This window comes from Siphateles boraxobius, unplaced genomic scaffold, assembly GCF_051911475.1.
Source record: "Siphateles boraxobius isolate OS27281-9 unplaced genomic scaffold, OSU_SipBor_1 269, whole genome shotgun sequence".
Taxonomy (NCBI): Eukaryota; Metazoa; Chordata; class Actinopteri; order Cypriniformes; family Leuciscidae; genus Siphateles; species Siphateles boraxobius.
The window spans coordinates 631,878-658,604 of NW_027508886.1; the positions used below are offsets into that span (position 1 = coordinate 631,878).

At 46.4% G+C, this 26,727-nt stretch overlaps 11 non-coding genes across 11 annotated transcripts; all 11 read right to left on the minus strand.

Annotated features, from left to right (window-relative positions):
• Window positions 1-3,446: 3,446 nt before the first annotated feature.
• Window positions 3,447-3,518, minus strand: trnaq-cug (transfer RNA glutamine (anticodon CUG)). Its single transcript has one exon. It is a non-coding gene; the product is annotated as a tRNA-Gln (tRNA).
• A 654-nt stretch (window positions 3,519-4,172) lies between these two features.
• trnaq-cug (transfer RNA glutamine (anticodon CUG)) lies at window positions 4,173-4,244 on the minus strand. Its single transcript has one exon. It is a non-coding gene; the product is annotated as a tRNA-Gln (tRNA).
• Window positions 4,245-4,898: 654 nt separating this feature from the next.
• trnaq-uug (transfer RNA glutamine (anticodon UUG)) lies at window positions 4,899-4,970 on the minus strand. The gene has a single exon. It is a non-coding gene; the product is annotated as a tRNA-Gln (tRNA).
• Window positions 4,971-5,226: 256 nt separating this feature from the next.
• On the minus strand, window positions 5,227-5,300 carry trnai-aau (transfer RNA isoleucine (anticodon AAU)). Its single transcript has one exon. It is a non-coding gene; the product is annotated as a tRNA-Ile (tRNA).
• A 4,341-nt stretch (window positions 5,301-9,641) lies between these two features.
• trnaf-gaa (transfer RNA phenylalanine (anticodon GAA)) lies at window positions 9,642-9,714 on the minus strand. The gene has a single exon. It is a non-coding gene; the product is annotated as a tRNA-Phe (tRNA).
• A 93-nt stretch (window positions 9,715-9,807) lies between these two features.
• On the minus strand, window positions 9,808-9,881 carry trnai-aau (transfer RNA isoleucine (anticodon AAU)). Its single transcript has one exon. It is a non-coding gene; the product is annotated as a tRNA-Ile (tRNA).
• An 88-nt stretch (window positions 9,882-9,969) lies between these two features.
• trnap-agg (transfer RNA proline (anticodon AGG)) lies at window positions 9,970-10,041 on the minus strand. Its single transcript has one exon. It is a non-coding gene; the product is annotated as a tRNA-Pro (tRNA).
• Window positions 10,042-12,439: 2,398 nt separating this feature from the next.
• trnaq-cug (transfer RNA glutamine (anticodon CUG)) lies at window positions 12,440-12,511 on the minus strand. The gene has a single exon. It is a non-coding gene; the product is annotated as a tRNA-Gln (tRNA).
• Window positions 12,512-12,752: 241 nt separating this feature from the next.
• On the minus strand, window positions 12,753-12,824 carry trnaq-uug (transfer RNA glutamine (anticodon UUG)). The gene has a single exon. It is a non-coding gene; the product is annotated as a tRNA-Gln (tRNA).
• Window positions 12,825-12,914: 90 nt separating this feature from the next.
• trnaf-gaa (transfer RNA phenylalanine (anticodon GAA)) lies at window positions 12,915-12,987 on the minus strand. The gene has a single exon. It is a non-coding gene; the product is annotated as a tRNA-Phe (tRNA).
• Window positions 12,988-13,243: 256 nt separating this feature from the next.
• On the minus strand, window positions 13,244-13,315 carry trnap-agg (transfer RNA proline (anticodon AGG)). Its single transcript has one exon. It is a non-coding gene; the product is annotated as a tRNA-Pro (tRNA).
• Between the last annotated feature and the right edge of the window lie 13,412 nt (window positions 13,316-26,727).

A 26,727-nucleotide genomic window follows, 5' to 3' on the forward strand; every position in this document is an offset into this window, starting at 1 on the left:
CTGGACCCAGTTGATGTTGCAGGAGCAGAGGCAGCACTTGGCTGGACAGAAGGCTGTGGAGGAGACTGCAGAGGAGGCTGAACAGGGCGCAGAGGAGGAGACTGCAGAGGAGGCTGGGCAGGGCGCAGAGGAGGAGACTGCAGAGGAGTCTGGGCAGGGCGCAGAGGAGGAGACTGCAGAGGAGGCTGGGCAGGGCGCAGAGGAGGAGACTGCAGAGGAGGCTGGGCAGGGCGCTGCAGTCCTGTGGGTGGCTGTAGTGAGGATGGTCCTGGTGCAGAGGGACAGGGGTTGAAGGCCTCGCTGGAAAGATGGGAGTTGCTCTTTCCAGTGGACAGGAAGCTCTGCAGGCGACTGGGACACCTGGCCAGGGGTCCACAATGCTGGAGGAGCAGGATAAGGGGCAGGAGCAGGGGCAGTAGCACGAGCCGGGGCAGGAGCAGGGCCTCTCGAGCCTGCAGTGGCTGGAGCGTAAAAAAACACAACAAAATTATCTTATTGTTTTAGACTTTCACTGCATGACTTTCTCAGCTCTGCTGGACAGCTACTGCGATTACAAGGTTTACTGCAAAGCATGTATGATTAGTAGAGAGATGACATGATGATGAAAAGATGGAAGGAAGCAGTGAAAATCATCCTGTTTTTCATCCAAGCACCATTAGAAGAAATACAAGAAGAAAAAAAGATGGGATCAGCCAAGTGTGAAGCGAAGCAGACCAAACACTACAACAGCCACTTATTCCAAGGGGAGTGGGGGAAGTGTGAGATGACAAGAATGAGCTTTAGTCAGTGATTACGATAAAAAATTAAATAAAACCTTTTACATACACCTTTAAATTATCTTTTTTCCTTTGAGGATGTTCACTCAAAGAGTGAATGTAGATTGACACCTGAGAAGTGCCATTCCTCTGTGTTGTGAAATAAAATAATATGTCATTTAAAAAATACTGTTTTGTTTTATTTGTAATTGTTTGTAAAATATTGTTTAAGATTTACATACCTTGAGGAAGTTGTTCCTCAGCTTGCGAGGCTACAGTTGCCATCTCCAGGTCATCTTCCTCCCCAAAAAAATCCGTAGCAGCAGAGTCTGTAAAATAACATAAAACACTAAGCACATGTCACCAACACACTTGTATGCGTTAAGTGATACTCACCACATGTAAAGAGCTGTCTCCGGGCTGCGGACTCAGACGCAGGATGTACACGTGGTCCTGCAGCTGTTGAACACGTATTTTCGTTAGACATATATACTGCATAATATATACTGTAATGATTTTAAAGCTTGCAAATCACTTACAGGGTTTGGCTGGAGCCAAAATCTTTTGTGCCAGCTGTGAAGAAAATAAATGCATCCCCCGCGCCAACAGGGCCTTCACATTGGTCGCCAGTAGTGGCTTGTTCTTAGTGGCAGTAGGTGGAGGAGGAACAGACACAGTGGCAGTGGGCACAGCAGCAGTGAGGACAGATGCAGTGGGCACAGTGGTGGTGGGCACATGGGCTGGAGCCTGCCTCTTCAGCACGTATGCTTTGAAAAGGGCCATATTGGTGTTAGGCCTGGCCTTTGCCTTCTTCAGGTAGGTGATGAGAGCCTGGGCCTCCTTGCTTGGGTCCTCATACACCTCATTCATTGACCTACCCTTAAAATCCCCAAACTCCACCATCAGACATCCAGAGTCTCCTGTCCTCTGGGCCTCCTGCAGCATGGCCTGTTTTATATGATACACCTCCATAGCCTCGCCTACCTCCCTGATCTGCGAGGTGTATCTGAGGAACAGGTGTTTGTTGTCCGACAGCGGGTTGTCCCTCTCCTCCTCCCCCAAAATGCTGCTGACCAGATAGAAGGCATACCCCAGTGAGTTCTCCAGCAGCCACAGGAACCTCTGACCCTGGTGTTTCCCAAACTGGATCTTGCAGTGAGCCAGAACCAGGAACTGGTCTCTAGGATTCCCTCCATTCTGCCTCACAAAGGCAGTGGCCTCAGCCAGGACCTCCTCCTTACACCTGGCCCTCCCTGCCAACACGATCTTCCTCCTATTGGCCTCCTCAGTTGGCCCCATAAGGAGTCGACCCTCAGACGTTCTTCGTAAAACCGGGTATGCATACATAATCTGAAAGGACACAGGCATAAACAGAACGTTACATAGCTGTCATATTCCAACTGAAAGTATTTTACTACAGCATTTATTTTTTATGTAATTAATTATTATAATATTATAATAATTAATGATTATTATTATTATGAGTATAAGCATTATTGTTTTTATACAACTGTGAATCACTTTGAATTGCCTTGTGTACAAATTGTAAATAGTGTGATGAACTAATTAATAAGAAAATAAATAACACTTCTTGGTACAATCTTGCTGGTATCATGCCATTCTTAAATCGTTTTGTTTTGTTTAGCTTTTGTGGCAGAGATTACTAAGAAACACCAAATATAACATAAAGGCGTTTATGACAATTCATAATAATATGATCATCAAACAGATCTAAAACTTAAAATGGTATATCAAATCGTTTTGGTATATCTTTTATAACATAGTTGAGAATCATTTGTTGAAACAAAAAAACACTTGTTTTTGCCTATTCATGTCTTTTTAAATATGTATAACATAGTATTTAAAAAGATAACATAAATATGTATACTGGTGTATAACATAGTATAGTATAACATATATGAATTAAACTTTTTTTTTTAAAGGTTTTAGTAAAAATCTTCTTGTGCTCAAAATAATGTAATGAATGACACAAAAAAATACTAAATTAACAACAACAAAAAAATGGTTTAAGGAGGATATAGCTTAATTAGCGGTCCGCTAATTATCTTGACAGTAGTGGCATGTTTTTTACTGTATATCATGGTAAAGTTGCAGGTTCACATGTACAGAAGAAAACGTGTGCTATTACACGCTAGCTAGCTTTATTGGCATGTTTAATTGTCTAAAAACAAACACTGTTTATGAATAAATAATGATCGATTATACAGTCGTGAAGAATAGACTTACCTGTTGCAAAGATTGCAAAGATGACGATAATAATAGCGGTCGCCGATTGGTCAAAAGTAAGCCACAGGAGCAGAGCCAGGAGAGAAACGCGATTGGTCAAAAGTAAGCCACAGGAGAGAAAGGCGATTGGTCAAAAGTAAGCCACAGGAGAGAAACACGATTGGTCAAAAGTAAGCCACAGGAGAGAACGCGATTGGTCAAAAGTAAGCCACAGCAGAGAAACACGATTGGCTCACGTGGGCTTACTTTGGGCTTACTTTGGCTCAATCGGTAGGAAGCAATAGGCGCAAGCGAGAGGTAGTGGGATCGATGCCTGCATTCTCCAGTGCTGTCCATCCTTTTTACGCCCCCCTTCAAGGGGCACTACCTAGATGAGCTCTTGCGGCTCAGTGCTGCCGAAAAAGTTTTTTAGAACGAGGTACTGCACACATTCCTGGCAAAAGCAGGTCCCACCGAGATTTGAACTCGGATCGCTGGATTCAGAGCCCAGAGTGCTAACCATTACACCATGGAACCTTGGCGTGTGTCAACTTTTCCCATGAGCAGCAGAGATTTAAGTCATTGAGTCCAGAAGCACGATAGCAAGGATTTAAGTCATTGAGTCCAGAAGCACGATAGCAAGGAGCAAATGAAGCCTTTGCTTTTTAAGCCCATGTTTCCCCAATTCCGACTCGGTTTGAGAGTGCCAATTTCACCGCCACGTCAGCATTTGCGCATCACCTCTGTTTTTTCCCTCCCTTCCGCAAAGAACCTAAAAAGGTTCCACCGAGATTTGAACTCGGATCGCTGGACTCAAAGCGCAATTTTTTGATTAAATCTACAATTAAAAGGTAGCCAGTGCAAAGTTGCCAGCACAGAGGAAATGCGGCCTGTTTTTTTGTGGTCATTGGAAATCACGCTGCAGCACCTGCACACGTGCTAGGGATCGCGCCTCGTCTTTGTCTTTGAGAGCGATGGACACCTTCGCTCCATCATCGAGGGGAATTAGCTCAAATGGTAGAGCGCTCGCTTAGCATGCGAGAGGAAGCGGGATCGATGCCTGCATTCTCCAGTGCTGTCCATCCTTTATACGCCCCCCTTCAAGGGGCACCAACTAGATGAGCTCTTGCGGCTCAGTGCTGCCGAAAAAGTTTTTTCGAACGAGGTACTGCACACATTCCTAGCAAATGCAGGTCCCACCGAGATTTGAACTCGGATCGCTGGATTCAGAGCCCAGAGTGCTAACCATTACACCATGGAACCTTGGCGTGTGTCAACTTTTCCCATGAGCACCAGAGATTTAAGTCATTGAGTCCAGAAGCACGATAGCAAGGATTTAAGTCATTGAGTCCAGAAGCACGATAGCAAGGAGCAAATGAAGCCTTTGCTTTTTAAGCCCATGTTTCCCCAATTCCGACTCGGTTTGAGAGTGCCAATTTCACCGCCACGTCAGCAGTTGCGCATCACCTCTGTTTTTTCCCTCCCTTCCGCAAAGAACCTAAAAAGGTTCCACCGAGATTTGAACTCGGATCGCTGGATTCAAAGCGCAATTTTTTGATGAAATCTACAATTAAAAGGTAGCCAGTGCAAAGTTGCCAGCACAGAGGAAATGCGGCCTGTTTTTTTGTGGTCATTGGAAATCAGGCTGCAGCACCTGCACACGTGCTAGGGATCGCGCCTCGTCTTTGTCTTTGAGAGCGATGGACACCTTCGCTCCATCATCGAGGGGAATTAGCTCAAATGGTAGAGCGCTCGCTTAGCATGCGAGAGGAAGCGGGATCGATGCCTGCATTCTCCAGTGCTGTCCATCCTTTTTACGCCCCCCTTCAAGGGGCACCAACTAGATGAGCTCTTGCGGCTCAGTGCTGCCGAAAAAGTCTTTTCGAACGAGGTACTGCACAGATTCCTAGCAAATGCAGGTCCCACCGAGATTTGAACTCGGATCGCTGGATTCAAAGCCCAGAGTGCTAACCATTACACCATGGAACCAACACACTCTGCTAGCTGGCTGTCTGAGAGGCAGATAGCGATGAGGCTAGGTGGAATCAGGTAGACTAAAAGAGGCGGACGTGGTTCCTCTGCCGAAACCCGGGATAGAACCAGGGACCTTCAGATCTTCAGTCAAACGGTCTCCCAACTGAGCTATTTTGGCCAGGTACTTGTATGGTTTAGCCAGCAGGGATGTCTGGGAGACCGCCCGTCATTTTCGAGAAGAGCAGAGCGAAGGTCCCAGAGAGAAAATGAGTGGCCCGTACGGGGATCGAACCCGCGACCTTGGCGTTATTAGCACCACGCTCTAACCAACTGAGCTAACCGGCCTCTCTCTGAGACATTTTATCCCCAATTTCTCAAAAATATCCTGGTTGCCCTAATCAGGCTGAAGAGATTAAAAGCAAAGCCTAATAATGGGCTCGTCGGGGATTTGAACCCGGGACCTCTCGCACCCTAAGCGCGAATCATAGCCCTAGACCAACGAGCCGAAACATACATCCTCCCTGCTGCTGCCGGGCCGCAAACATTTCAGCTTGCATGGCTTAAAGCTCAATTTTTTGATTAAATCTACAATTAAAAGGTAGCCAGTGCAAAGTTTCCAGCACAGAGGAAATGCGGCCTCTTTTTTTGTGGTCATTGGAAATCACGCTGCAGGACCTGCACACGAATAATGAGAAGCTTACTTACAGGAGCCTGGTCTGCAATACTGGACCCAGTTGATGTTGCAGGAGCAGAGGCAGCACTTGGCTGGACAGAAGGCTGTGGAGGAGACTGCAGAGGAGGCTGAACAGGGCGCAGAGGAGGAGACTGCAGAGGAGGCTGGGCAGGGCGCAGAGGAGGAGACTGCAGAGGAGGCTGGGCAGGTCGCAGAGGAGGAGACTGCAGAGGAGGCTGGGCAGGGCGCAGAGGAGGAGACTGCAGAGGAGGCTGGGCAGGGCGCTGCAGTCCTGTGGGTGGCTGTAGTGAGGATGGTCCTGGTGCAGAGGGACAGGGGTTGAAGGCCTTGCTGGAAAGATAGGAGTTGCTCTTTCCAGTGGACAGGAAGCTCTGCAGGCGACTGGGACACCTGGCCAGGGGTCCACAATGCTGGAGGAGCAGGATAAGGGGCAGGAGCAGGGGCAGTAGCACGAGCCGGGGCAGGAGCAGGGCCTCTCGAGCCTGCAGTGGCTGGAGCGTAAAAAAACACAACAAAATTATCTTATTGTTTTAGACTTTCACTGCATGACTTTCTCAGCTCTGCTGGACAGCTACTGCGATTACAAGGTTTACTGCAACGCATGTATGATTAGTAGAGAGATGACATGATGATGAAAAGATGGAAGGAAGCAGTGAAAATCATCCTGTTTTTCATCCAAGCACCATTAGAAGAAATACAAGAAGAAAAAAAGATGGGATCAGCCAAGTGTGAAGCGAAGCAGACCAAACACTACAACAGCCACTTATTCCAAGGGGAGTGGGGGAAGTGTGAGATGACAAGAATGAGCTTTAGTCAGTGATTACGATAAAAAATTAAATAAAACCTTTTACATACACCTTTAAATTATCTTTTTTCCTTTGAGGATGTTCACTCAAAGAGTGAATGTAGATTGACACCTGAGAAGTGCCATTCCTCTGTGTTGTGAAATAAAATAATATGTCATTTAAAAAATACTGTTTTGTTTTATTTGTAATTGTTTGTAAAATATTGTTTAAGATTTACATACCTTGAGGAAGTTGTTCCTCAGCTTGCGAGGCTACAGTTGCCATCTCCAGGTCATCTTCCTCCTCAAAAAAATCCGTAGCAGCAGAGTCTGTAAAATAACATAAAACACTAAGCACATGTCACCAACACACTTGTATGCGTTAAGTGATACTCACCACATGTAAAGAGCTGTCTCCGGGCTGCGGACTCAGACGCAGGATGTACACGTGGTCCTGCAGCTGTTGAACACGTATTTTCGTTAGACATATATACTGCATAATATATACTGTAATGATTTTAAAGCTTGCAAATCACTTACAGGGTTTGGCTGGAGCCAAAATCTTTTGTGCCAGCTGTGAAGCAAATAAATGCTTCCCCCGCGCCAACAGGGCCTTCACATTGGTCGCCAGCAGTGGCCTGTTCTTAGTGGCAGTAGGTGGAGGAGGAACAGACACAGTGGCAGTGGGCACAGCAGCAGTGAGGACAGATGCAGTGGGCACAGTGGTGGTGGGCATGTGGGCTGGAGCCTGCCTCTTCAGCACGTATGCTTTGAAAAGGGCCATATTGGTGTTAGGCCTGGCCTTTGCCTTCTTCAGGTAGGTGATGAGAGCCTGGGCCTCCTTGCTTGGGTCCTCATACACCTCCTTTATTGACCTACCCTTAAAATCCCCAAACTCCACCATCAGACACCAAGAGTCTCCTGTCCTGTGGGCATCCTGCAGCATGGCCTGTTTTTTTCTGATACACCTCTACAGCCTCGCCTACCTCCCTGATCTGCGAGTGAGTTCTCCTACCACAGTGAGTTCTCCAGCAGCCACAGGAAAATCTGACCCTGGTGTTTCCCAAACTGGATCTTGCAGTGAGCCAGAACCAGGAACTGGTCTCCAGGATTCCCTCCATTCTGCCTCACAAAGGCAGTGGCCTCAGCCAGGACCTCCTCCTTACACCTGGCCCTCCCTGCCAACACGATCTTCCTCCTATTGGCCTCCTCAGTTGGCCCCATAAGGAGTCGACCCTCGGAGGTTCTTCGTAAAACCGGGTATGCATACATAATCTGAAAGGACACAGGCATAAACAGAACGTTAAATAGCTGTCATATTCCAACTGAAAGTATTTTACTACAGCATTTCTTTTTTATGTAATTAATTATTATAATATTATAATAATTAATGAATATTATTATTATTATTATGAGCATAAGCATTATTGTTTTTTATACAACTGTGAATCACTTTGAATTGCCTTGTGTACAAATTGTAAATAGTGTGATGAACTTATTAATAAGAAAATAAATAACACTTGTTGGTACAATCTTGCTGGTATCATGCCATGCTTAAATCGTTTTGTTTTGTTTAGCTTTTGTGGCAGAGATTACTAAGAAACACCAAATATAACATAAAGGCGTTTATGACAATTCATAATAATATGATCATCAAACAGATCTAAAACTTAAAATGGTATATCAAATCGTTTTGGTATATCTTTTATAACATAGTTGAGAATCATTTGTTGAAACAAAAAAACACTTGTTTTTGCCTATTTATGTCTTTTTAAATATGTATAACATAGTATTTAAAAAGATAACATAAATATGTATACTGGTGTATAACATAGTACAGTATAACATATATGAATTAAACTTTTTTTTTAAAAGGTTTTAGTAAAAATCTTCTTGTGCTCAAAATAATGTAATGAATGACAAAAATGAGGATGGAGGAATCGAATGAAAGCTTTTTTATACATTGGAATACTTGATCACTCGAGCGTCACTTCATAGCGTCATCAGCAGCGCTCAAAGGATCTGCCCTCATGTTGTTGCAGTTTGTTTATTTAAGAAATTCATAATAAATAATAATAAAGCAAGATACCCTGTTGAAATATGTGTAATGTGTGGTTTATATAAACTGCAAAGGTAAAGTATACTTTAAAACAGATTGTGACCGATGTGAAGGGGGAGGAGAATGTATACGTGCGTCACGTTTAGTCAATAAAACACTTCCGCATAGGATACACCTGTGTATCCTCGCTCATGACTCCTCTGAAAGCCTCCTCACTCCTCGATCCTCGCCTCCTCGCGGTGCAATTAGAGAATTGAGATGTCCTTCAAGATGGCTGAGCTCGATCGGTTTCCGGGTCATAGGATGGAGGACAGAGGAACGAGGAGACGAGGAGGGATATTGAGAAGCACCCTATGTTTCCCCAATTCCGACTCGGTATGAGAGTGCCAATTTCACCGCCACGTCAGCAGTTGCGCATCACCTCTGTTTTTTCCATCCCTTCCGCGAAGAACCTAAAAAGGTTCTACCGAGATTTGAACTCGGATCGCTGGATTCAAAGCCCATAGTGCTAACCATTACACCATGGAACCAACACACCCTCCCAGCTGTCTGTCTGAGAGGCAGATAGCGATGAGGCTAGGTGGAATCAGGTAGCCTAAAGGAGGCTGGCATGATTCCTCTGCCGAAACCCGAGATTGAACCAGGGACCTTTAGATCTTCAGTCTAACACTCTCCCAACTGAGCTATTATATACAAGCCTGGTGCTTGTGCTGTTTAGCCTGGCAAATGAAGGTCCCACCGAGATTTGAATTCGGATCACTGGATTCAGAGCCCAGAGTGCTAACCCTTACACCCTGGAACCTCGGCGTGTGTCAACTTTTCCCATGTGGTGCAGAGATGTAAGTCATTCAGTCCAGAAGCGCGATAGCAAGGAGCAAAAGAAGCCTTTGCTTTTTAAGCCCATGTTTCCCCAATTCCGACTCGGTTTGAGAGTGCCAATTTCACCGCCACGTCAGCAGTTGCGCATCACCTCTGTTTTTCCCCTCCCTTCCGCAAAGATCCTAAAAAGGTTCCACCGAGATTTCAACTCGGATCGCTGGATTCAAAGCCCAGAGTGCTAACTATTACACCATGGAACCAAAACACCCTGCTAACTGGCTGTCTGAGAGGTGGAATCAGGTAGACTAAAAGAGGCGGAGGTTGTTCCTCTGCCGAAACCCGGGGTTGAACCAGGGACCTTTAAATCTTCAGTCTAACGCTCTCCCAACTGAGCTATTTCGGCCAGGTACTTGTGCGGTTTAGCCAGCATGGATGTATGGGAGACCGCCCGTCATTTTCGAGAAGAGCAGAGCGAAGGTCACAGAGAGAAAATGAGTGGCCCGTACAGGGATCAAACCCGCGACCTTGGCGTTATTAGCACCACGCTCTAACCAACTGAGCTAACCGGCCTCTCTCTGGCACATTTTATCCCCAATTGCTCAGAGATATCCTGGTTGCCCTAATCAGGCTGAAGAGATTAACAGCAAAGCCTAATAATGGGCTCGTCCGGGATTTGAACCCGGGACCTCTCGCACCCTAAGCGAGAATCATACCCCTAGACCAACGAGCCGAAATATACATACTCCCTGCTGCTGTCGGGCCGCAAACATTTCAGCTTCCATGGCTTAAAGCGCAATTTTTTGATTAAATCAACAATTAAAAGGTAGCCAGTCCAAAGTTTCCAGCACAGAGGAAATGGGGCCTCTTTTTTTGTGGTCATTGGAAATCACGCTGCAGGACCTGCACACGAATAATGAGAAGCTTACTTACAGGAGCCTGGTCTGCAACACTGGACCCAGTTGATGTTGCAGGAGCAGAGGAAGCATTTGGCTGGACAGAAGGCTGTGGAGGAGACTGCAGAGGAGGCTGAGCAGGGCGCAGAGGAGGAGACTGCAGAGGAGGCTGGGCAGGGCGCAGAGGAGGAGACTGCAGAGGAGGCTGGGCAGGGCGCAGAGGAGGAGACTGCAGAGGAGGCTGGGCAGGGTGCAGAGGAGGAGACTGCAGAGGAGGCTGGGCAGGGCGCTGCAGTCCTGTGGGTGGCTGTAGTGAGGATGGTCTTGGTGCAGAGGGACAGGGGTTGAAAGCCTTGCTGGAAAGATGGTGATGAGAGCCTGGGCCTCCTTGCTTGGGTCCTCATACACCTCCTTTATTGACCTACCCTTAAAATCCCCAAACTCCACCATCAGACACCAAGAGTCTCCTGTCCTGTGGGCATCCTGCAGCATGGCCTGTTTTTTTCTGATACACCTCTACAGCCTCGCCTACCTCCCTGATCTGCGAGGTGTATCTGAGGAACAGGTGTTTGTTGTCCGACAGCGGGTTGTCCCTCTCCTCCTCCCCCAAAATGCTGCTGACCAGATAGCAGGCATACCACAGTGAGTTCTTCAGCAGCCTGAGGAACCTCTGACCCTGGTGTTTCCCAAACTGGATCTTGCAGTGAGACAGAACCAGGAACTGGTCTCCAGGATTCCCTCCATTCTGCCTCACAAAGGCAGTGGCCTCAGCCAAGACCTCCTCTTTACACCTGGCCCTCCCTGCCAACACGATCTTCCTCCTATTGGCCTCCTCAGTTGGCCCCATAAGGAGTCGACCCTCAGAGGTTCTTCGTAAAACTGGGTATGCATACATAATCTGAAAGGACACAGGCATAAACAGAACGTTACATAGCTGTCATATTCCAACTGAAAGTATTTTACTACAGCATTTTTTTATGTAATTAATTATTATAATATTATAATAATTAATGATTATTATTATTATGAGCATAAGCATTATTGTTTTTTATACAACTGTGAATCACTTTGAATTGCCTTGTGTACAAATTGTAAATAGTGTGATGAACTAATTAATAAGAAAATAAATAACACTTCTTGGTACAATCTTGCTGGTATCATGCCATGCTTAAATCGTTTTGTTTTGTTTAGCTTTTGTGGCAGAGATTACTAAGAAACACCAAATATAACATAAAGGCGTTTATGACAATTCATAATAATATGATCATCAAACAGATCTAAAACTTAAAATGGTATATCAAATCGTTTTGGTATATCTTTTATAACATAGTTGAGAATCATTTGTTGAAACAAAAAAACACTTGTTTTGCCTATTCATGTCTTTTTAAATATGTATAACATAGTATTTAAAAAGATAACATAAATATGTATACTGGTGTATAACATAGTATAGTATAACATATATGAATTAAACTTTTTTTTTAAAAGGTTTTAGTAAAAATCTTCTTGTGCTCAAAATAATGTAATGAATGACACAAAAAATACTAAATTAACAACAACAAAAAAATGGTTTAAGGAGGATATAGCTTAATTAGCGGTCGGCTAATTATCTTGACAGTAGTGACATGTTTTTTACTGTATATCATGGTAAAGTTGCAGGTTCACATGTACAGAAGAAAACGTGTGCTATTACACGCTAGCTGGCTTTATTGCCATGTTTAATTGTCTAAAAACAAACACTGTTTATGAATAAATAATGATCGATTATAGAGTCGTGAAGAATAGACTTACCTGTTGCAATGATTGCAAAGATGACGATAATAACAGTGGTCGCCGATTGGTCAAAAGTAAGCCACAGGAGCAGAGCCAGGAGAGAAACGCGATTGGTCAAAAGTAAGCCACAGGAGAGAAAGGCGATTGGTCAAAAGTAAGCCACAGGAGAGAAACTAAATTGGTCAAAAGTAAGCCACAGGAGAGAACGCGATTGGTCAAAAGTAAGCCACAGCAGAGAAACACAATTGGCTCATGTGGGCTTACTTTGGGCTTACTTTGGCTCAATCGGTAGGAAGCAGTAGGCGCAAGCGAGAGGTAGTGGGATCGATGCCTGCATTCTCCAGTGCTGTCCATCCTTTTTACGCCCCACTTCAAGGGGCACTACCTAGATGAGCTCTTGCGGCTCAGTGCTGCCGAAAAAGTTTTTTCGAACGAGGTACTGCACACATTCCTGGCAAAAGCAGGTCCCACCGAGATTTGAACTCGGATCGCTGGATTCAGAGCCCAGAGTGCTAACCATTACACCATGGAACCTTGGCGTGTGTCAACTTTTCCCATGAGCACGAGAGATTTAAGTCATTGAGTCCAGAAGCACGATAGCAAGGATTTAAGTCATTGAGTCCAGAAGCACGATAGCAAGGAGCAAATGAAGCCTTTGCTTTTTAAGCCCATGTTTCCCCAATTCCGACTCGGTTTGAGAGTGCCAATTTCACCGCCACGTCAGCAGTTGCGCATCACCTCTGTTTCTTCCCTCCCTTCCGCAAAGAACCTAAAATGGTTCCACCGAGATTTGAACTCGGATTTCTGGATTCAAAGCCCAGAGTGCTAATCATTACACCATGGAACCAACACACTCTGCTAGCTGGCTGTCTGAGAGGCAGATAGCGATGAGGCTAGGTGGAATCAGGTAGACTAAAAGAGGCGGACGTGGTTCCTCTGCCGAAACCCGGTATTGAACCAGGGACCTTTAGATCTTCAGTCTAACGCTCTCCCAACTGAGCTATTTCGGCCAGATACTTGTATGGTTTAGCCAGCAGTGATGTCTGGGAGACCGCCCGTCATTTTCGAGAAGAGCAGAGCGAAGGTCCCAGAGAGAAAATGAGTGGCCCGTACGGGGATGAAAACCCGCCACCTTGGCGTTATTAGCACCACGCTCTAAGCAACTGAGCTAACCGGCCTCTCTCTGGCACATTTTATCCCCAATTTCTCACAAATATCCTGGTTGCCCTAATCAGGCTGAAGAGATTAAAAGCAAAGCCTAATAATGGGCTCGTCTGGGATTTGAACCCGGGACCTCTCGCACCCTAAGCGAGAATCATACCCCTAGACCAACGAGCCGAAACATACACCCTCCCTGCTGCTGCCGGGCCGCAAACATTTCAGCTTCCATGGCTTAAAGCGCAATTTTTTGATTAAATCTACTATTAAAAGGTAGCCAGTGCAAAGTTTCCAGCACAGAGGAAATGCGGCCTCTTTTTTTGTGGTCATTGGAAATCACGCTGCAGGACCTGCACACGAATAATGAGAAGCTTACTTACAGGAGCCTGGTCTGCAACACTGGACCCAGTTGATGTTGCAGGAGCAGAGGCAGCACTTGGCTGGACAGAAGGCTGTGGAGGAGACTGCAGAGGAGGCTGAGCAGGGCGCAGAGGAGGAGACTGCAGAGGGGCTGGGCAGGGCGCAGAGGAGGAGACTGCAGAGGAGGCTGGGCAGGCCGCAGAGGAGGAGACTGCAGAGGAGGCTGGGCAGGGCGCTGCAGTCCTGTGGGTGGCTGTAGTGAGGATGGTCCTGGTGCAGAGGGACAGGGGTTGAAGGCCTTGCTGGAAAGATTGGAGTTGCTCTTTCCAGTGGACAGGAAGCTCTGCAGGCGACTGGGACACCTGGCCAGGGGTCCACAATGCTGGAGGAGCAGGATAAGGGGCAGGAGCAGGGGCAGTAGCACGAGCCGGGGCAGGAGCAGGGCCTCTCGAGCCTGCAGTGGCTGGAGAAAAAAGAAAAAACTTACCCACTTACAGGGTTTGGCTGGAGACAAAACCTTTTGTGCCAGCTGTGAAGCAAATAAATGCTTCCCCCGCGCCAACAGGGCCTACACATTGGTCGCCAGCAGTGGCCTGTTCTTAGTGGCAGTAGGTGGAGGAGGAACAGACACAGTGGCAGTGGGCACAGCATCAGTGAGGACAGATGCAGTGGGCACAGTGGTGGTGGGCACGTGGGCTGGAGTAATGTATATAATAATGTAATGAATGACACAAAAAAATACTAAATTAACAACAACAAAAAAATGGTTTAAGGAGGATATAGCTTAATTAGCGGTCGGCTAATTATCTTGACAGTAGTGGCATGTTTTTTACTGTATATCATGGTAAAGTTGCAGGTTCACATGTACAGAATAAAACGTGTGCTATTACACGCTAGCTATCTTTATTGGCATGTTTAATTGTCCAAAAACAAACACTGTTTATGAATGAATAATGATCGATTATACAGTCGTGAAGAATAGACTTACCTGTTGGAAAGATTGCAAAGATGACGATAATAATAGCGGTCGCCGATTGGTCAAAAGTAAGCCACAGGAGCAGAGCCAGGAGAGAAACGCGATTGGTCAAAAGTAAATCACAGGAGAGAAAGGCGATTGGTCAAAAGTAAGCCACAGGAGAGAAAAACGATTGGTCAAAAGTAAGCCACAGGAGAGAACGCGATTGGTCAAAAGTAAGCCACAGCAGAGAAACACGATTGGCTCACGTGGGCTTACTTTGGGCTTACTTTGGCTCAATCAGTAGGAAGCAGTAGGCGCAAGCGAGAGGTAGTGGGATCGATGCCTGCATTCTCCAGTGCTGTCCATCCTTTTTACGCCCCCCTTCAAGGGGCACTACCTAGATGAGCTCTTGCGGCTCAGTGCTGCCGAAAATGTTTTTTCGAACGAGGTACTGCACACATTCCTGGCAAATGCAGGTCCCACCGAGATTTGAACTCGGATCTACAATTAAAAGGTAGCCAGTGATCGCACCTCGTCTTTGTCTTTGAGAGCGATGGACACCTCCTCTCCATCATCGAGGGGAATTAGCTCAAATGGTAGAGCGCTCGCTTAGCATGCGAGAGGTAGCGGAATCGATGCCTGCATTCTCCAGTGCTGTCCGTCCTTTTTACGCCCCCCTTCAAGAGGCACTACCTAGATGAGCTCTTGCGGCTCAGTGCTGCCGAAAAAGTTTTTTCGAACGAGGTACTGCACACATTCCTGGCAAAAGCAGGTCCCACCGAGATTTGAACTCGGATCGCTGGATTCAGAGCCAAGAGTGCAAACCATTACACCATGGAACCTTGGCGTGTGTCAACTTTTCCCATGAGCAGGAGAGATTTAAGTCATTGAGTCCAAAAGCACGATAGCAAGGAGCAAATGAAGCCTTTGCTTTTTAAGCCCATGTTTCCCCAATTCCGACTCTGTTTGAGATTGCCAATTTCACTGCCACGTCAGCAGTTGCGCATCACCTCTGCTTTTTCCCACCCTTCCGCAAAGAACCTAAAAAGGTTCTACCGAGATTGGAACTTGGATCGCTGGATTCAAAGCCCAAAGTGCTAACCATTACACCATGGAACCAACACTTCCTGATAGCTGGCTGTCTGAGAGGCAGATAGCGATGAGGCTAGGTGGAATCAGGTAGACTAAAAGAGGCGGACGTGGTTCCTCTGCCGAAACCTGGGATATAAATATCCTGGTTGCCCTAATCAGGCTGAAGAGATTAAAAGCAAAGCCTAATAATGGGCTCATCCGGGATTTGAACCAGGAACCTCTCGCACCCTAAGCGAGAATCATACCCCTATACCAATGAGCCGAAACATACATCCTCCCTGCTGCTGCCGAGCCGCAAACATTTCAGCTTGCATGGCTTAAAGCGCAATTTTTTGATTAAATCTACAATTAAAAGGTAGCCAGTGCAAAGTTTCCAGCACAGAGGAAATGCGGCCTCTTTTTTTGTGGTCATTGGAAATCACGCTGCAGCACCTGCACACGAATAATGAGAAGCTTACTTACAGGAGCCTGGTCTGCAACACTGGACCCAGTTGATGTTGCAGGAGCAGAGGCAGCACTTGGCTGGACAGAAGGCTGTGGAGGAGACTGCAGAGGAGGCTGAACAGGGCGCAGAGGAGGAGACTGCAGAGGAGGCTGGGCAGGGCGCAGAGGAGGAGACTGCAGAGGAGGCTGGGCAGGGCGCAGAGGAGGAGACTGCAGAGGAGGCTGGGCAGGGCGCAGAGGAGGAGACTGCAGAGGAGGCTGGGCAGGGCGCTGCAGTCCTGTGGGTGGCTGTAGTGAGGATGGTCCTGGTGCAGAGGGACAGGGGTTGAAGGCCTTGCTGGAAAGATGGAAGTTGCTCTTTCCAGTGGACAGGAAGCTCTGCAGGCGACTGGGACACCTGGCCAGGGGTCCACAATGCTGGAGGAGCAGGATAAGGGGCAGGAGCAGGGGCAGTAGCACGAGCCGGGGCAGGAGCAGGGCCTCTCGAGCCTGCAGTGGCTGGAGCGTAAAAAAACACAACAAAATTATCTTATTGTTTTAGACTTTCACTGCATGACTTTCTCAGCTCTGCTGGACAGCTACTGCGATTACAAGGTTTACTGCAAAGCATGTATGATTAGTAGAGAGATGACAAGATGATGAAAAGATGGAAGGAAGCAGTGAAAATCATCCTGTTTTTCATCCAAGCACCATTAGAAGAAATACAAGAAGAAAAAAAGATGGGATCAGCCAAGTGTGAAGCGAAGCAGACCAAACACTACAACAGCCACTTATTCCAAGGGGAGTGGGGGAAGTGTGAGATGACAAGAATGAGCTTTAGTCAATGATTACGATAAAAAATGAAATAAAACCTTTTACATACACCTTTAAATTATCTTTTTTCCTTTGAGGATGTTCACTCAAAGAGTGAATGTAGATTGACACCTGAGAAGTGCCATTCCTCTGTGTTGTGAAATAAAATAATATGTCATTTAAAAAATACTGTTTTGTTTTATTTGTAATTGTTTGTAAAATATTGTTTAAGATTTACATACCTTGAGGAAGTTGTTCCTCAGCTTGTGAGGCTACAGTTGCCATCTCCAGGTCATCTTCCTCCTCAAAAAAATCCGTAGCAGCAGAGTCTGTAAAATAACATAAAACACTAAGCACATGTCACCAACACACTTGTATGCGTTAAGTGATACTCACCACATGTAAAGAGCTGTCTCCGGGCTGCGGACTCAGACGCAGGTGGTACACGTGGTCCTGCAGCTGTTGAACACGTATTTTCGTTAGACATATATACTGCATAATATATACTGTAATGATTTTAAAGCTTGCAAATCACTTACAGGGTTTGGCTGGAGACAAAATCTTTTGTGCCAGCTGTGAAGCAGATAAATGCTTCCCCCACACCAACAGGGCCTTCACATTGGTCGCCAGCAGTGGCCTGTTCTTAGTGGCAGTAGGTGGAGGAGGAACAGACATAGTGGCAGTGGGCACAGCAGCAGTGAGGACAGATGCAGTGGCCACAGTGGTGGTGGGCACGTGGGCTGGAGCCTGCCTCTTCAGCACGTATGCTTTGAAAAGGGCCATATTGGTGTTAGGCCCGGCCTTTGCCTTCTTCAGGTAGGTGATGATAATAGCCTGGGCCTCCTTGCTTGGGTCCTCATACACCTCCTTCATTGACCTACCCTTAAAATCCCCAAACTCCACCATCAGACATCCAGAGTCTCCTGTCCTCTGGGCCTCCTGCAGCATGGCCTGTTTTATATGACACACCTCCACAGCCTCGCCTACCTCCCTGATCTTCAAGGTGTATCTGAGGAACAGGTGTTTGTTGTCAGACAGCGGGTTGTCCCTCTCCTCCTCCCCCAAAATGCTGCTGACCAGATAGCAGGCATACCCCAGTGAGTTCTCCAGCAGCCACAGGAACCTCTGACCCTGGTGTTTCCCAAACTGGATCTTGCAGTGAGCCAGAACCAGGAACTGGTCTCCAGGATTCCCTCCATTCTGCCTCACAAAGGCAGTGGCCTCAGCCAGGACCTCCTCCTTACACCTGGCCCTCCCTGCCAACACGATCTTCCTCCTATTGGCCTCCTCAGTTGGCCCCATAAGGAGTCGACCCTCAGAGGTTCTTCGTAAAACCGGGTATGCATACATAATCTGAAAGGACACAGGCATAAACAGAACGTTACATAGCTGTCATATTCCAACTGAAAGTATTTTACTACAGCATTTCTTTTTTATGTAATTAATTATTATAATATTATAATAATTAATGATTATTATTATTATGCGCATAAGCATTATTGTTTTTATACAACTGTGAATCACTTTGAATTGCCTTGTGTACAAATTGTAAATAGTGTGATGAACTTTTTAATAAGAAAATCAATAACACTTCTTGGTACAATCTTGCTGGTATCATGCCATGCTTAAATCGTTTTGTTTTGTTTAGCTTTTGTGGCAGAGATTACTAAGGTACACCAAATATAACAAAAAGGCGTTTATGACAATTCATAATAATATGATCATCAAACAGATCTAAAACTTAAAATGGTATATCAAATCGTTTTGGTATATCTTTTATAACATAGTTGAGAATCATTTGTTGAAACAAAAAAACACTTGTTTTTGTCAGGAATCAATCAGATTCATTCCCATCCACCACTCAAAGGTCACTCTCCCCGGAATATTAACCAGTCACACCTGTTCACAATCAGTCACCTCGTTACCCAGCCCTATAAAACACTCACGCACACCCCAGTCATTGTCAAGCCTCCAACAGGAGAAGACCGTTACCCACGATTTCCCGAAGTTTCCAAGTCTGCCAACGAAGATCCATCACGTAACTATACTCACCCCTGAATATACTCACCTTTGTCTCACTGTCTTGCTGTCTCCAGTATTCCAGTCTGGTTCCCTGTTTCCCGAGTCCTGCCATTTGAATCCAAGTGCTCCACGTGTCCACCGAGATCTCCCTGTTCCTCCCTGGATCTGAAACAGAAAAGTATTCGTATCACTGGACATTGTCTACCCACGTCCAACTCTCTGAAGAAGGGTCTGCTCACCTGGGATCCTCTGCACGACGTGATCGTCAACGCACCTGCACATGAACTTTGTCTCTGCACATATATCACTGTAAATAAACTCACGTTTGCTTTCACTTACCTCCGCCTCTGTGCCTGTATCCTGACAGAAGGCTTGACCAGAACAGAAAAGTGAAACAGCGCGATGGAAGCTACCCGCCATGGTGATAACCCTGTACAGTCTACAGCCGCTGTTCAAAATTCCGGTCAGTCTACGCTCAGCACTTCCGCAGACTCCACTTCTTCGATGATATGCTTCGCTAACCAAGCATCACGTCCAGCGCCATTCTCCGGACGGGCGGAGGATTGCAACGGGTTCCTGCTTCAGTGTTCGCTCGCTCTGGAACAGCAAAATCAGTTATATCCCACAGAAAGATCGAAAATCGCTTTTATCATCCAACAGTTATCCGGGGCTGCTTTGAGATGGGCTGAAACCATGTGGTTACAGGAGTCCACTACAACCTCATCGGTACAAGGGTTTGTAGACCATTTTAAAGAAGTTTTCGGACGACCAGTTGATGATTCTTCCACCAGTGACAAACTACTGCAACTATACCAAGGTCGAAGATCGGTTTCTGAGTATTCGTTGGAATTTCGCACTTTAGCCTCTGCAAGTGGGTGGAACGAGAAGGCGCTCATTTCTGTTTACCGACGTGGTCTGAATCCTGCTCTCCGTCTGCAAATGGCGATATATGATGACAGTCTGGGTGTTGAAAAATTTATCCAACAAGCTCTCCGTGTGCATCAACGATCTCAGGGCTGTTATCTAGAAAATCGCCGACCCACTAGTAATTCTCAGTATCCCACGGAAGCTCCGCCCGAAGCAGATGGAGAAAAGATGCAATTGGATACTTACCGACGGTCCCCAGCGGAACGTGCCCGGCGCCGTGAACTCAGGTTATGTCTGTATTGTGGAATGGGAGGACACTTTCGTCAGTCATGTCCGACTCGACCCCCCAGAATGCTTGTGAGTTCTGTCTTTACGGCCGATTCGGTATCAGCCCCACTAACTATTTCAGTGATCTTAAAATCCACGACTTTCCATGTTTCTGCCACAGCCATAGTGGACTCCGGGTCGGCAGGAAACTTCATTTCCGGACGGCTCTGCCAAAAACTCCAGCTCGAGAAATCAGCCACCGCCAGACCATACTCCATCCATGCAGTGACGGGTGAAACCATAAATAAGGGGTATGTCACAGCTCAGATTAAACCCATCATCCTGGGTGTCGAAAATACACATCACGAACTTTTTGAACCTTTCATATTAGAGAACAGTCAGACTGATCTAATTCTGGGTCGCCCATGGCTTATTCGACATCAACCCAATATCAACTGGTCATCTGGTAAGATCCTGAACTGGGGGTGTAGGTGTGCATCCAGAACTGCCGAGTTGGCGACCACATCCATCGTTGATGCACCTAACATTGTCCCAGTAAACTCAACCTCCATCGAAAGCCCCACTGAGAGTCTGTCCGTTTCCATACCTACCTGTTATTCCTCGTTTGCAGATGTGTTCAATCCTGTCGAGGCTGCTAAATTACCCCCTCATCGAGCTTGGGATTGTGCGATCGACCTTGTTCCAGGAGAACCCATTCCTAAGGGACGAATCTACTCCCTGTCTATTCCCGAACAGAAAGCCATGCAACAGTACATTGAAGAGGCTCTGAAACAGGGGTATATCCGTTCCTCCACGTCACCTGCTGCTGCCAGCTTTTTCTTTGTTCCTAAGAAGGATGGCGGACTACGTCCTTGTATCGACTATCGAACCCTGAACAGAATAACCTTGAAGTTCAGCTATCCACTACCGTTGGTTCCTTCCTCACTGGAGCAGCTGCGTGAGGCCAAGATGTTCACTAAACTGGACTTGAGGAGCGCATATAACCTCATCCGAATTCGAGAAGGCGAAGAATGGAAAACCGCGTTCATCACCCCTGCTGGCCACTACGAATATTTGGTTATGCCGTATGGACTGGTCAACGCTCCTTCCATCTTTCAAAGCTTTATGGACGAGGTACTCCGAGATTATCTGAACCGATTCGTAATAATCTACATCGATGACATTTTAATCTATTCCAAGGATCCAGTGGAACACCAACGACACGTCTCCTTAGTCCTCCAACGGCTACGTGAGTTCTCTTTGTTCCTAAAAGCAGAAAAATGCTCATTTCACCAAACTTCAGTCGAATTCCTAGGCTATCAACTCAGTGAAAGAGGAGTACAGATGGACGATCGCAAGACCAAGGCGATCACTTCCTGGCCAACCCCACAGACGGTAAAAGAATTGCAAAGATTCCTTGCCTTTGCCAACTTTTATCGGAGGTTCGTTCACCAGTACAGCCTGCTAACAGCTCCTCTAACGTCACTCCTAAAGGGAAAGCCAAAAACGCTGCTCTGGACTGAGGAAGCCGACCACGCATTCCAGTCTTTGAAAACCGCCTTCACCACTGCCCCTCTACTCCGACATCCTAATCCCGAAGAGATGTTCATCGTAGAAGTCGATGCCTCCACCACTGGAGTAGGAGCAGTGTTGTCTCAGTATTCCAATTTGTCACCCAAACCTATGCCATGTGCGTTCTTCTCCCACAAGTTGTCACCCGCCGAAGTAAACTATGATATCGGCAATCGGGAACTCCTGGCGGTAAAACTTGCGCTTGAAGAATGGCGACACTGGTTGGAGGGCGCCAAACACCCGTTCCTGGTTCTCACCCACCATAAGAACCTCCAGTATCTGAAAGAAGCAAAACGACTCAATCCACGCCAGGCTAGATGGGCGCTTTTCTTCACTCGATTTCACTTCCAGATCTCCTATCGTCCAGGCTCCAAGAACGTCCGAGCGGATGCTCTGTCTCGTCTCCATGCTCCTGAAACTCACCATGAAGAACCCGAGAACATCTTGCCAGAGAAAATCTTTGTCAATCCCATTCAGTGGGACTTAAACGAACAACTGATGGAATTGTCTCGAAACCAACCCAGTCCTACGGAATGCCCAGCTGGGAAAATCTACGTACCCGATGAATTCCGTATATCACTTATCTCCTCAGCGCACTCCTCCGTTGGTACGGGTCACCCAGGAGTCACCAAAACCTGCTCCACTCTCCAAAACTGCTACTGGTGGCCCAACATGCTCCGAGACGTCAAATCATTCATCCAGGGGTGCATCCTATGTGCAATGAACAAAAACCCTCGTCATTTGCCCGCAGGAAAACTCATGCCTCAAACAGCATTTGCAACCGCAGAACTTTTAATGGAACATGTCTTCCAGAATTTCGGCCTCCCAGAGGACATTGTATCAGATAGGGGGCCTCAATTCATTTCAAAAGTTTGGCGAGCCTTCTTTGCACTGATGAATGTCACCGTAAGTCTCACTTCAGGGTATCACCCACAGGCTAATGGTCAGGCAGAACGAAAAATCCAGGATGTCAGCCGTTTCCTCCGAACTTTCTGCCATGCCAATCAGTACCTCTGGAGTCGTTACCTCGTGTGGGCAGAGTATGCCCAAAATTCCCTTAGACAAACCTCCACCAACCTGACTCCGTTCCAATGCATTCTGGGTTACCAACCTCCACTGTTCCCGTGGTCCGGAGAACCCTCAGAAGTCCCAGCAGTTAACGCCTGGTTCCGGGACAGTGAGAGAATATGGAACCAAGCTCACCATCACCTCCAACAAGCCATAAACCGTCACAGTCACTTTGCAGACACTCACCGAAGCAACACCCCCGAATACCAACCTGGACAATTGGTTTGGCTCTCAACAAAAGATATCCGGTTGAGACTACCCTGTCGCAAGTTAAGTCCAAGATACATCGGTCCGTTTCCCATAACAAGACAAATCAATCCAGTTACCTACCAGCTCCGTCTGCCAAGTCACTACCGCATCCACCCCTCATTCCATGTTTCCCTCCTGAAGCCCCATCACTCACCTGTTCCAGTCCCCTCTACAGATCTAGCACAAGATGAAAATCCTCCGGTACCCCCCATTGAAACAGAATCCATCTTCGCTGTAAGAGAGATCCTGGACTCCCGACGTCGGGGTGGTCTACTCGAGTATCTGGTTGACTGGGAAAATTATGGACCGGAAGAGAGGTGTTGGATACCTCGTAAGGACATCCTTGATCCCATGCTACTCACTGCCTTCCACGAACAACACCCTGACAAACCTGCTCCTCGACCTCGAGGTAGACCCCCACGACGTCGGGGTCCTAGGTCCGCTGGCGCGGACGCTGGAGGAGGGGGTAGTGTCAGGAATCAATCAGATTCATTCCCATCCACCACTCAAAGGTCACTCTCCCCGGAATATTAACCAGTCACACCTGTTCACAATCAGTCACCTCGTTACCCAGCCCTATAAAACACTCACGCACACCCCAGTCATTGTCAAGCCTCCAACAGGAGAAGACCGTTACCCACGATTTCCCGAAGTTTCCAAGTCTGCCAACGAAGATCCATCACGTAACTATACTCACCCCTGAATATACTCACCTTTGTCTCCCTGTCTTGCTGTCTCCAGTATTCCAGTCTGGTTCCCTGTTTCCCGAGTCCTGCCATTTGAATCCAAGTGCTCCACGTGTCCACCGAGATCTCCCTGTTCCTCCCTGGATCTGAAACAGAAAAGTATTCGTATCACTGGACATTGTCTACCCACGTCCAACTCTCTGAAGAAGGGTCTGCTCACCTGGGATCCTCTGCACGACGTGATCGTCAACGCACCTGCACATGAACTTTGTCTCTGCACATATATCACTGTAAATAAACTCACGTTTGCTTTCACTTACCTCCGCCTCTGTGCCTGTATCCTGACAGTTTTTGCCTATTCATGTCTTTTTAAATATGTATAACATAGTATTTAAAAAGATAACATAAATATGTATACTGGTGTATAACATAGTATAGTATAACATATTTGAATTAAACTTTTTTTTTAAAGGTTTTAGTAAAAATCTTCTTGTGCTCAAAATAATGTAATGAATGACACAAAAAAATACTAAATTAACAACAACAAAAAAAATGGTTTAAGGAGGATATAGCTTAATTAGCGGTCGGCTAATTATCTTGACAGTAGTGGCATGTTTTTTACTGTATATCATGGTAAAGTTGCAGGTTCACATGTACAGAAGAAAACGTGTGCTATTACACGCTAGCTAGCTTTATTGGCATGTTTAATTGTCTAAAAACAAACACTGTTTATGAATAAATAATGATCGATTATACAGTCGTGAAGAATAGACTTACCTGTTGCAAAGATGACGATAATTACTACTGATGACGACTACTTCCTGCTCAGCTACTGTTCGGACGCTCTCGCTTACTGCTCCGTGCTTTGCTCTATCGCTTTTATATTTCTATAATTTATCTCCTTTATCACCTAATTTTAACTTCAGCAAATCAGCACAGTGCTCAAACGCTTGGATTACTACAAAAAAAAGCAGAATTATTTTATTCGACCAGCCTCCCACTGAAAGCTTACATTCCGGGGAAGAGAAAACACAACTGCCTACATTCATAAGGATAAGAAAATGCCTCCTCTGGAATCTACCTGCTGCTCCAACTGCCACAGACTTTTACAAAGGATTGCAATTCTTGAAACAAAGTTAATTGCGGGACCACCAAACCAGACGGAACACACAACAGAGCTTCGTCATGGACGTCCTCAGCATTCAGCCGGTGAGTCCCATGAATCTAGTGCTTCTCGACAGGCCATACTGAGTGTAGAGAAACAAGCCGATCATTTTACTAATCGATGGCACAAACAGGGTGCGAGACCCAAAGGCACTCGAGACATCAGATTGTCATGAGCATCACATATTACTGCAGTAGCATCCTCTACCCCAGATACGGCTCTGACAAGGACTGCAAACACTGGTCTCCTACCACCGCCTATACATCTTGAGAACAGATTTGAAGTATTAATGAATGTGGAATCCCCAAATTTGATGAATGTGATCGCACACAGACAGAATCAGCCAGTAGCTAACACTGATGCTAACTGGGGCTCAAGGTCGAGCAGACAGCGGCACTCAGCTCACAGTGCAGCCGAGCCCAGGACTCTGATAGTGGGCGACTCCGTAATCAGAAACATTAATAGCAGGGATACAACAACGTGCTGCCTTCCACAAGCAACAACTTCTGATGTAAACAGGGAACTTCAGAACATTCTGATGAAACATAAGACTGCAAATCGACTCATCATTCATGTGGGGAAGAATGATATTCATAAAGAGCAGTCGGAACTTCTTAAAAAGGATTTCAATGAACTTTTTGAAACACTTAAAAGACTGAAAGTTCAAACATTCATCAGTGGACCACTCCCAGCAAGAGGAACAAACAGGTTTTCACGGTTGCTTGGGCTTAATACATAGCTGCAAAAAACCGGCAATATAAAAGGAGTGAACTTTATTGATAACTTCAATCTTTTCTGGAGTCAGAGGCAACTGTTTCAACAGGATGGCCACCACCCAAACAAACTTGGTTCAAGAGTGCTAAAGGACAATATCTACTTCTCCCTCCGTCATCCTTCTGCAATGTGTGCCAATCCACTCAACCTGAATGGCACACACACACCTGGATACAGTATGAATGACCACAGGATTTCACTTCAGCACCTGAATGGACATGCGGTTGACACATCACACAAGGACAGTGATAACACCACTCAGCCACAACAACCTCTGCTCACGGACACAATCTCAGCTGAGCCCTGCCCACAGAGCTCACCACGGACAGACTGTGACATACCAGCACTGCTCCAAGATACAGCACCCATAGACGACTTTCTGGAAAACAGCCAGGGAAACCAGGACAGCATATTACAGCCTCCAATAACACCAGAGCAAAAATCCCTCTCACCGGAAACATTATCACTCTCTCCAGCATCTCCACTTCTGTGCTTCTCAGAGAAAATGGAACAACTGGTGCATGCTGGAACTAGACTATCCCACTCTTTTGCTGCGAGCCCCCAGATACCAACCAAAAAACGCCAGGCCCCACAACCACCAAAGCCTGCGGGCCCAGCTCGCCCTCCCCCTCCTCCTGTGAGAGCTCTTCGGCCTCTGCCACAGCGCCAGGGCCCACACCCTCCTCCAGCGGCTCGAGGTGAACCAAAAACAACTGATACCAGCTCTCAGTGATATGTGTCGGGTCCCCGCAATGATAACAATAACTTTCTCAAATGTTTACAGAACAAGCGGGAACCCAGTGTGCCTGTATCTTTTTCTATTGCTGTCCGATTACATGATAGAAAGTCTAAGGCCTTCAAAAGCCGTACAGCAAACCCATCTAATCTGGTGCCTATTACACGACATACCAAGATTGCTGTGGGGACAAAAAATAAGACTGTTAAGTTAGCACTTTTAAACATCCGCTCACTTAGAAATAAATCACTTTTAGTCAACGACTTAATAACCACATACAACCTGGATTTTATGTTGCTAAATGAAACTTGGCTAGAAGAAAGTTGCAGTGCAACAGTCCTCAATGAAACAGCCCCTCCTAACTTTACTTGTATGAGTGTCTGCAGAGCTGTCAGAAGAGGCGGAGGTTTAGCTGCTCTTTATAAAGATGTCTATCAATGTAAGCAAATATCATTTGGGAATTACCCGTCTTTCGAGTATCTGGGTATTGTGTTAAAAGGTGCTCCACGCATTTTACTTATCATTGTTTACAGGCCTCCA